The sequence below is a fragment of the Euleptes europaea genome, chromosome 13 (assembly GCF_029931775.1).
Source record: "Euleptes europaea isolate rEulEur1 chromosome 13, rEulEur1.hap1, whole genome shotgun sequence".
In the NCBI taxonomy this organism is placed as follows: Eukaryota; Metazoa; Chordata; class Lepidosauria; order Squamata; family Sphaerodactylidae; genus Euleptes; species Euleptes europaea.
Genome location: NC_079324.1, coordinates 41,510,786 through 41,521,850, shown reverse-complemented (window position 1 = coordinate 41,521,850; position 11,065 = coordinate 41,510,786). Strand labels below are relative to the sequence as shown.

Sequence of the window (11,065 nt, the reverse complement as noted above, 5' to 3'; positions counted from 1 at the left end):
GCTGTTGGGTGGGGCGGGCTTCCTTTGGTAGACCTGGCCTCCGGCTGAGTCCCATTGGGAGGCCATGTCTACTCACTGGCTTTCTTGGCAGTAGACCTGGACTCCGAGGAGGGGAAAAAGTCCCCCTTCAGAGGCCAGGTCTACCCATTGGCTTCTATGGGCCTCCGGAGGCCAGGTCTACTGCCAAGAAAGCCAATGGGTAGACCTGGCCTCCCAATGGGACTCAGCCGGAGGCCAGGTCTACCAATAGGCTTTTATGGCGGTAGACCAGGCCTCCAGACAAGGATTCCGGACGGGGAGGGGGAAATGGCAGAGACAATTTAATTTTTATCAATAAATAAGATCACTATTAAGTATGATATCAAGTTTTATTCAGTGTAACTATAGTTTAATTAAGACTTAAAGCTTTAATTAAAGTTTATTAAGTTAATAAACAGTGTACCTACCTATATAGTTTAAGTTTAAGAAATTTGGCTCTCAAAAGAAATCTCAATCGTTGTACTGTTGATATTTGGCTCTTTTGACTAATGAGTTTGCCGACCCCTGGCTTAAGGGGATTTGAACCCACACCTGCATTGAACATAGTTATAGGGTTCCTGATATGCTCCAGTGATTAATACAGTTAAGGACCCTGTATTGCATTTGTGCCTTCCATGTTGTTGTGTTGTGCATTGTAGGGTATGGTGACATCACAGAGGTATGACAAGTATACTATTTGTATATTGGCTACCTCCAGCTTGGCTAATATGGCAGTGGCATCCATGCTGGGTGCTGGTGGTGTCATCATTAACTATGGTGTTATACTCTCTGTTCATTAAAGTTATATGATTTTCCCCTTTGGTTACTTGGCAAGGAGAGCACAAGGTGCTAATTAAGTCCTACCCAACGTCATAGTACGATCAGTGCTGAGGAGGAATGACAGTAGGCGTTCTGACTCAAACAAATAGCCCATGTAGAGAAGGTATAAAGAAAGGGGTAGTCTCCCATTCAGTTATTTCCATATTGCAGACAGATTCTGTTTAAGTACTCAGCCAAGGCCTAACAGTGACACAACATTCCTAATGTTTTCCATCTGTTGCCAGAAATGGGGCCTCTTACCCCTGCCCATCTTTTTCTTTTAGTTGTTTAATGCAGCTGAACACTCACCATTCCTTTTCTGTCCTTCCTCCTTGGGAGGCAGTGTCTAGCCTCTTGTTTTCTTCCCATAGTGTCACTCATTGCTCTGGAATCCTGGTATGAGGCAACGGGAAGGTTTTGACATAGAGGAGAGCCAGATTTATGCTGCACATCACCAATCATGACAGCAGTGACGGCCACCATCCTTGTTCTGACCACTGTTACTCTTCTATCTACAGGTAAGGATGGTACTGAGGGAGAAAAAAAGCTGGCCCATAACGCTGAATAGATTGTACACCCTATTAATTGTGCTATTTTTAAGAGGAGAATAATAGCAAGCATCTCCCCTCTCCCCTCAGGAATTCTCCACCATTCCATGAACCTTCTGCTTGCATTTTATTTTTTTTAAATAATGCTACACCAGCTAATTCAAGGCAATACCCTTCCTCAGCACTGACACTCTCATCGTACTTTGTTACCTATACAATGCACCGTGTGCTATGATGCATCCCTGCCCCAGAAAGTTTTTAATCTAAATTTCCAGATGTTCAGGAGAAAAATAGAGGGAGGCAATGCCAGGGTAGCAAGAGGGAGGGGGAAGGAACAAAAGTATCCAGAGTCACAGTGGATAGAAGCAAAGGTCATTACATGTACTTGGGCAGGGACTTCAGCCAAGAGTGAGGACAAGGGCTTGTGTCAAATGAGTAATCCTAAACGGTCCTGGCCTGGTGTTGGTCTCATTGGCTTGAATGGCACCAGGCCAGGACCCCAGTTTTGGGCTACAAAGGCTTTACAGAAAAGGTGAATTTTGATTTGAAGGCAAACACAGATGGCACCAAGAAAGTGTCCAGTGCGGTATAATGATTTCTCAAGGAGCAATTCAGAGGGACCATCAGCAATATCACTCTTTATATAGCTGTTGTTTTTTAAATGAGAATTTGCATTATCGTGAACACAATTTACACTAAAAGCTGCCCTCTGTACTTGCAGGGAAAAAATTTCGATGGTGCACCCTTTCTGACCTGGAGCAGAGGAAGTGTGCAGAGCTATCCAAAGTGCTTCTGAGTGTGTTGCCTCCTGCCACAATCAATTCCTTCGCCAGAGTTTCCTGCATCAGAGCTCATAATACCCATGACTGCATCGAAAAGATTAGGGTAGTTTCTTGGAAAATTTAAGAATTTATCCCCATCACAAATCCTATCCTTTTCTAGAGCATACATTTCAGTAGACAAAGTATTTTTGGGAGGATTTAAGTATTCTGGTTGGTAAAATGTACTTGTCAGCCTGATCTGCTTACTGGCTTAGCTTTTCCCTGTACCAATGTGTGATAGAGGCTGGAAGCTTATGTGCCAGATCCTCTGGCTGTATGGGCTACTTGGGTCAGCTTAAAGAAGGATGGAGTGTACATGAGTACTTTCCCTGTAGTAACCCATTCCTTGGTAGATGGCCTACAGCTACAGTAGGCCTACCAAGCCTCTAGTTTGACCTCTGTCCTTACCCATTCTATTAGGTCTTTTCTCTACACCAAGATAAGGCCATTCTATGAGAAGCTGTGTGAGGCAGCAGCACAAAAGGCCGCAGATTTTGATTATCATTAAGGTAGCAAAAAGGGAGATGGATCTTAGCCACGGGGAAGTTCTCTTGCACAGCTTCCACTGAGTTAAACCAGGAGGTGTACAAGAACTTGGTACATGTTATTTTTTTTTGCAAAGAAACAATTGTCTCTTGTAGGTTATCCGGGCTGTGTAACCGTGGTCTTGGAATTTTCTTTCCTGACGTTTCGCCAGCAACTGTGGCAGGCATCTTCAGAGTAGTAACACTGAAGGACAGTGTCTCTCAGTGTCAAGTGTATAGGAAGATATAGTCAGAAAGGGGTTGGGTTTGAGCTGAGTCATTGTCCTGCAAAAGTAATGTGCTAGTCATTGTCCTGTAAGTATCAAGATAATGTGCTAATGACGGTGTGGTATGTTAACATGGAACCATTGTATCCTCAATCATTGTATCCTCAATGATCCAGAAATCATTATTCTACCAGCTGACAAAGGCAATGCCACAGTGATCATGAAAACAGAAGAATACAAAAAGAAGATTGAGGAACTTCTGGACCCTGCCACATACAAAAAACTAAAACGAGATCCAACTTGCAAAATTATCAGGAAAACTAGCATACTGATCAAGAATTCCGCTCTTCATCCTGACACACACAGAAAACTATGCAAGACAGAAGCACAACCACCACGATTATATGGACTACCTAAAATTCATAAGGATTCCGTCCCACTCCGACCCATCGTGAGTGCCATTGGTTCCCCAACGTATGAATTAGCTAGATATTTGACCACCCTCCTACAGGATCACATTGGAAAAACCACTTCTTACATCAAAGATTCCACTCACTTCATCAACAAAATCATTCCGTTGAGACTCAATCCACAGGATATATACAAATATATTGGAAAAGAATTCATCAAGAACTCCAGTCGACGCTAAATACTAAGTTCACATTCGATTCCAAATTCTACTTACTCAGTATAGTGCCACAAAACTTGCCTTCAAAATATCATGATGTTTTTAAGTATGCTACAACTGCAGCCAGAACGGTTCTGGCAAGAACTTGGAAACAAATTTACATCCCCGAAATAGAAGACTGGAAAGAAAAACTGTTGGAATACGCCAGTATGGCTAAGATGACTTTCGAGATAAATTTAAAATCCAGTGAATCCACAGAACAATTTGATGACAAGTGGGCATCATTCTACACTTATATGACTTGCAGCTAATCAGATGAAATATGCTGGCAATGTACTACATAATTTGTCTTAAATAACTGAATGACATATTGTATTAATCTCTTTTTTTTGGCATAGAAATCGTTTTATAATATACAATTTATAATATACAATTTACAATATATTACTGAGCTTATTTTTTAATATCTATTGTTTTTATACTTACAACGCTTACCCCTCCCTTTTTTTTCCTGTACCCCTTCAATTATATAAATAAAAAATCTATTAAAAAAACAACAACAAGTTATTTCCTATGGGATCAAGAATTTTATGAACAGATTGATGGAGTAGCTATGGGAAGTCCACTCAGTCCAGTAATAGCAAACTTTTACATGGAATATTTTGAAAAGACAGCATTAGAATCGGCACCTTACAAACCTACAGTCTGGTTCAGGTTTGTAGATGATACATTTACTATTTGGAGCCATGGTGAAGAAAAATTAATGGACTTTCTAAACCATCTTAATAATATCCATCCAAACATTCAGTTTACCATGGAAAAGGAAATTGAGGGTAAACTCCCATTTCTTGATACCCTTGTCATCCGTAAAACAAACTCTCAGTTAGGTCACAAGGTCTACCGGAAACCAACTCACACAGATCGCTACTTACACAAAATCTCCAACCACCACCCCCGACAGAAAAGAGGAATAATCAAAACATTAATGGACCGTGCAAGACGGATCTGTGAACCACAGTTTCTCAAGGAAGAAACTAATCATCTAAATCACGCACTGCTAGCAAACAGCTATTCCAAGAATGAAATCAGAAGGGCCATTAAACCAAACAAAAATCAGAAAACTCATGAAAAATAGTCTCCCATAGGAAAGGTATTCTTGCCATTTATTAAAGGAGTCACTGATAGGATGGAGAAACTTTTGAAAAAACATAACCTACAAACAGTGTTTAAACCCACCAAGAAAATACAACAAATGCTACGATCAGCAAAAGACAAAAGAGACCCCCTCACCTCTGCAGGAGTATATCGTATACCTTGCAGCTGTGGAGAAGTTTACATCGGGACCACAAAACGCAGCATACAAACAAGGATAAAAGAACATGAAAGATACTGCAGACTTGGCCAACCTGAGAAATCAGCAGTGGCTGAACATGGACTGACACAAACAGGACACAGGGTCTTATTCCAAGACACTGAAAGACTGGACAATTCTACCAACTATTTTGTCAGATTGCACAGAGAAGCCATTGAAATTCATAAACATCAGCACAACTTTAACAGAAAAGAAGAGAGTTTAAGAATGAATAAGGCTTGGCTTCCTGTCCTAAAAAACCTCCAGACTAACAAAGACTTTAGTCAACAATAGCCATGCAGATTAGCTTTGGACTTCACACATTAACAGATCACTTCAGGATACAATGGTTCCATGTTAACATACCACACCGTCATTAGCACATTATCTTGATACTTACAGGACAATGACTAGCACATTACTTTTGCAGGACAATGACTCAGCTCAAACCCAACCCCTTTCTGACTATATCTTCCTACACACTTGACACTGAGAGACGCTGTCCTTCAGTGTTACTACTCTGAAGATGCCTGCCACAGTTGCTGGCGAAACGTCAGAAAAGAAAATTCCAAGACCACGGTTACACAGCCCGGATAACCTACAAGAACCAATGAACTCTGACCGTGAAAGCCTTCGACAAAACAATTGTCTGTTTCATTTAAACAAGCTTCAATTAGCACTGCCTTCGGGTTCAAAAATACTAGTTTGAAAAGAAAAATGTATCTGGAGGCAACAAGCAACCGATATATTTTCATTTTTTAAAATAAAAGAATTAGTAAGAGTTGTTTTATAGAAATATCTAGTAATTATACATTTTATTCCACCTTTCATCCAAAGAAGAAATACAGAGTAAGGTGCTGTTATTTGTCAGACCTATTTTGAAAACTGAAGTTGCCATGTAAGACACTAACAATGCAATCCTAAAGAGAATTACTCCAATTAATTTCAATGGACTTAGACTGGAGTAATTCACTTTAGGATTGCGCTATAAAGCTGTAATCCTAAAAAATATTTTCCTGGGAATAATCCCCATTGAACTAAATAGGAATTATTTGTTTATTCATAGTCTGCCTTTCTCACTGGGTCTCAAGGCAGATTATGCAGAGTGAGTCAATATATTCAATCAACAGGAGGGGAAATGAAATGGGATTTGGGTTGTATAACTGTCCAGAATCTAAAAAAGAGAACTGAAGGAAAGCATGAGTGTTAGCATGACGCATTAAGCGTGCAATCCTGAAGGGGGGGCGGATCCACACAGGAACCAGCATGACCCCTACACTGGTATCTGTGCCACTTGTGCCATGCAAACTGGCATGGAAACGTGCATAGGCCGATGCCAGCAGCAGTGCGGCACTCGGGCACTGCCTCCTGCCGGCATATTCCCAGTATATCTACCCTTGGTGGCATCCTGGGAGGCATTCCTGGGGTGTTCCTGCGGGCGGAGCTGCCTTTTGGCCCAGGCCTGCCCCTTCATGCTGCAGTGGAGCTACGGCAACAAAATTGCTGGCATAGCCTCGCTGAAGTCAATGGGTGAGTTTCCCGATTTTCTAATTTGTAAATGGTGCATTTATTCTTTTTTACAGCCAGGAAGCCTCGCAGGAGGTGGCTCCCAGCTGCTGCATTTCAAACCCCCTCTCTTAGGAATGGGCTGCCTGTGATGCAAAATTATATAGTAGGATCCAACATACAGTCAGATAAACACAGTGGTACAAACCATAGTCGCTAATGATTTATCCAAGAGGCTTTATGTATCATTTTATACAGTGGAACCCTATGGCCTGTGTAGAAAAGCCCTCTTGAATAATTCCGTTTTGCATAGTTTGTGGAAAGCCAGTAGGGTGGGAGCATTATTGACCTCAGGAAGACCCACTTAGGATTGCTCTCTAAAAGTCTATCAGTAGCCATTAGGCTTCCCCCCCCCCAGTTCCCTCTTTAATAACTAATACTAAAATAATGTGATTAAATATTAATAATTACATTGTGGTGACTGTAAGCCCCTTGATGCCTTACATGTTTTGCTGTACTGCTGCAATTAACAGTAAACATCCAAACATTAGTTCAGTGACTGTATGTACAAAATATCTGTTGTGGGAGAACGTGGTTATGTTTTGGGGAAGACAGTTATTATTTTAAAGGGTTTCACGCTTCATGTGCAACTGATTATAGACCTTAAATTGCTACATACTTGTTAGTCAGGCCTCCCTCCTAATCTGATTTAAACCTGCCATGATTGGAAGTAGGGTGTTAGCCAGGAATTCCAGGCTGACAGGAAAAGCCTACCAGGCTAGACTTGAAGACATTCTAGTGCTGTTTTTAATAGTTTTCTTCTGTCCCCCCTTTTTTTTAAAAAAGGTAAATAAAGCAGATGCTGCCTCCTTGGATGCTGGAGATGTTTATTCTGCTGTAAAGCTTTATGGCCTGACTACTGTGGCAAAGGAAGTCTATGTGGAAGGTCAGTTATCATTATCACATGGGTGCTTCCAGAATACCACATCTTTTCAGGACCATAGATACATAAAAGGTCAATTGGGCCAAGCCTGGAACTCAGTACAGTCCCTGATCTGCACTTCTGGTGGGTTTACAGCACATGGGAGAGTGAGTTAAGGATCATAGACATATCTTAAGAAGTGTGCTCTGGAAACTCTTGTCTCACCTTTGCTTAGGAGGAGAAGGAAGAGTCATACTATAGTTTTCTTATCCTGGACCCACGAACTTGAAGCCTGCTTATTTCCAGACAGAGAAATTGTCTTCATAAAGCTAAGGTTTATCTACATCACAGATTTAGAGTTGCTCAGTTTTCATTCCCTGTCCCCACGGTACTCTAGAAACTGTCATTTTGTAAAGATGGGGGGCTAGGGACCTGTAAAAAGGGAATTTTCAGCTTTGTGCTCTGCAGGAGTCTTTGATCAAAGTTACAGTAGTTAAACTAGCATAAAATCAATGTAAGTTTATATAAGAATAGGCCCAATGGAATGTATGTACTTTATTTTATTTATTACAGATTTGTAGGCCATACAGGATAATTTCTTCAATTTGGCTGATAGCTACAGTAAGTTCTGTGTAACCTGGCGCAGAGGGGTAAGCTGCAGTACTGCAGTCCAAGCTCTGCTCACGACCTGAGTTCGATCCTGAAGGAAGTTGGTTTCAGGTAGTCGGCTCAAGGTTGACTCAGCCTTTCATCCTTCTGAGGTCGGTAAAATGACTACTCACCTTGCTGGGGTAAAGGGGAAATGGCTGGGGAAGGCACTGGCAAACCACCCCGTAAAACAAAGTCTGCCTAGTAAATTCGGGATGTGGCGTCACCTCATGGGTCAGGAATGACCCGGTGCTTGCACAGGGGACCTTTACCTTTTAATTAGCAATATTAGCATCTTGGCCATCTTCTGGGCATGGAGTAGGGGTCACTGGGGTGTAAGTAGGGGAGGTAGTTGTGAATTTCCTGCATTGTGCAGGGGGTTGGACTAGATGACCCTGTTGGTACCTTCCAACTCTATGATTCTATGTTTATATTGTGTGAAAGCTGTACTTGTTATAGTCTTGTTTGTTGAAGAGTCGCAATGTTTGAACTTCGAAGAAGAGACATTGAAACGGGAAATCAGCTAGCATACCATCACTGTACTGTTGTGTTATCATTTACTACAACTAATGCTTGGTTTCTGTTCATTATAATTGTACTGTATTGCATGGTTTACAATTGTTCTGTTATTACTTACGATAACAGTTTATACTATGTTCTTATTTTTTGGCTAACTATTTGGGAATTTTAATGTTCATATTATCTGTTTGATTTTGCATCTTTTTGAATAACTATACTGTACATTTTTTAATTAGTAGATTTTTATATACATGTCTTGCAACCTCTGGTGCTGTGCACCTTTGTCCCTTCTGTATAAGAATAGGCCCAATGGAATGTTAGCAGAGCCTAGTTGATCTCATAAATTAAAAGTAACAAAACGAAAATAAACCATCACATAATGCAAGAAAGTTTTGAAGTACGATAACTCAAGCATACATTTAGGGAAGACTGTTATGTAATATGTGTCTGTTTCTAAAATGCTGATCACCATGAACATCCCCACTGTGAAGTGTTATCCTTAAGATTAAAGTCTGTAAGGGAACAGTTAGCAGTAAAGAACAAACTTTCCAGCAGATCCTATTTCCAGGAAATGCCAGTAACAGAGTGAATTACTAGGCTTCCTATATGGCTGGGCCTCTTGGCTCATTATCGTTCCCTAGGCAAGTTATTTAATCTCATTGTTGCTGTTGTGATTCCTGCTACAGAGTACCTATCAAATAAATGACTATTAAATAAATAAGTATTTTCCTTTCTTCATGCCTATTAAGAAAGCTTTGAATTTTAATAATTTTGGTTTGCTTGCTCAGCCTGTTCTATTCACACAGAGAAGCTCTACAAGTATTTATTAAGGTGGTTTCTGCATCTCCTTTTTCCACATCTGTAGGTACCTGCATGTTCGCTGTAGCTGTTGCAAGACGAGGAACACTGAATATCCAAAAGCTAAAAGGTACCCGTAGTTGCCACAATGGAGCCAGGTGGACTTCAGGTTGGAATATCCCTTTGGGCTTCCTCCTAGCTAGAAATTACCTGATGTGGGATGAAGATCAGCCCCTCAGCCATAGTAAGTGAACTGTAAGAGATCAAATATCCCCAGTATTGTGGGTTTGCCTATTGAAACTCAAGGAAAAGTGAATAGGTACAATCCAGCCACCGTGAAGCATTTTTAAATTTTATAGGTTCCAGCGAGGAAGATTTAAGTATATACCATTAGAAACAACAGGACACAAAAGTCCTTAACTTTGATGAGATCATGCCCATTGTCTTTTGTGATATTTGGCAAGAGGTGGTCACTCTCATGAACCCACACATTTTACTGTGAGAAATTGTTAATGATATGATCTAAAACTTTGGTAATTTTTTTTTAATGAATAAAGGAGTGAACATAAAAGAAAAGGGATAGGGGGAAAATAGGGGATTACAATAATGCATCAAAAATATTACATCTACTGTTCAATTATATAGACGAAAAAATATATACACTGGGCGGGAATATGTCTTCTATCCCAATTTAACCTCTAACATTCTAAAATGTGGTATATTTATTCTCTGTTTCCATATATTTGTTATACTAAACAAAAATACCTTTAAATACCTTCTATGGTTCTATATTGTGGGATCCTGCATGGTGAGGGGAGGGTTGGGGTCACTGGGGATGTGGGGGGGAGGTAGTTGTTAATTTCCTGCATTGGGCAGGGGGTTGGACTAGATGACTCTGGTGGTCCCTTCCATGATTCTATGATTCTAAAGACACATTTTTAATATCAGTATTTACCTCCTTATAACTTATGCTGTTTTCACATAAGCATAATAAAGCCTCCAATTTAGAAACAATTATTCTCTAGGACATTTGTTTACTAAATTAGTTACTTTTGCCATGAAAGCATATTTTGCCAATTTATTCTTCCATTCTTCTATGTTGAGACCTTCCTCCGATTTCCATTTCATGGCTAGTACCATTCTGGCAGCTGTGACCGCATATCTATACAATTCCTTGGTCACCTTTTTCAATGTTGCTAGTGTTATCCCAAGTAGCATGTACTTAGGATCCAAAGCAAAGTAAATTTTTAATATTGTTTGCATTTCTCTATGAACTTGATTCCAATATTCCTTCACAATCTTACAAGACCACCAGCTATGAAAGAAGGTTCCTTCTGTTTCTTTACATTTTCGGCAATATCTGCTGTTCTTATTTATGTTTTGAATGTCTTTGGGTGTCATATCCCAGCGGAAGAACATTTTATACCAACTTTCTCTGAGAGCTTAACAAGCTGTGAACTTGATCGCCTTTGTCCATAACATCTCCCATTGTTGCATGGGCATCTCTTCCCCAAAATTCTGCATCCATTTTATCATACATGGTTTGACTTCTTCTAACTCAGTGTCATATTTAAGTAAGAGTTTGTAAATCCTTCCTAGCCAAAGATCACTGTATTTTTCAATCATGAGTTCAATTCTGTCATTTCTCTAGGCGCCCCCAAGAAAATACAGTCTTTTTTCAGTCTAGAAACAAATTGATAATATGTGAGCCATCTTATGCTTTTATTTTCTTAATC

At 40.2% G+C, this 11,065-nt stretch overlaps 1 pseudogene; it reads left to right on the top strand.

The window, feature by feature from the left end:
• Window positions 1-1,061: 1,061 nt before the first annotated feature.
• LOC130486377 (melanotransferrin-like) overlaps window positions 1,062-11,065 on the top strand; it is a 28,635-nt pseudogene continuing 18,631 nt past the window's right edge.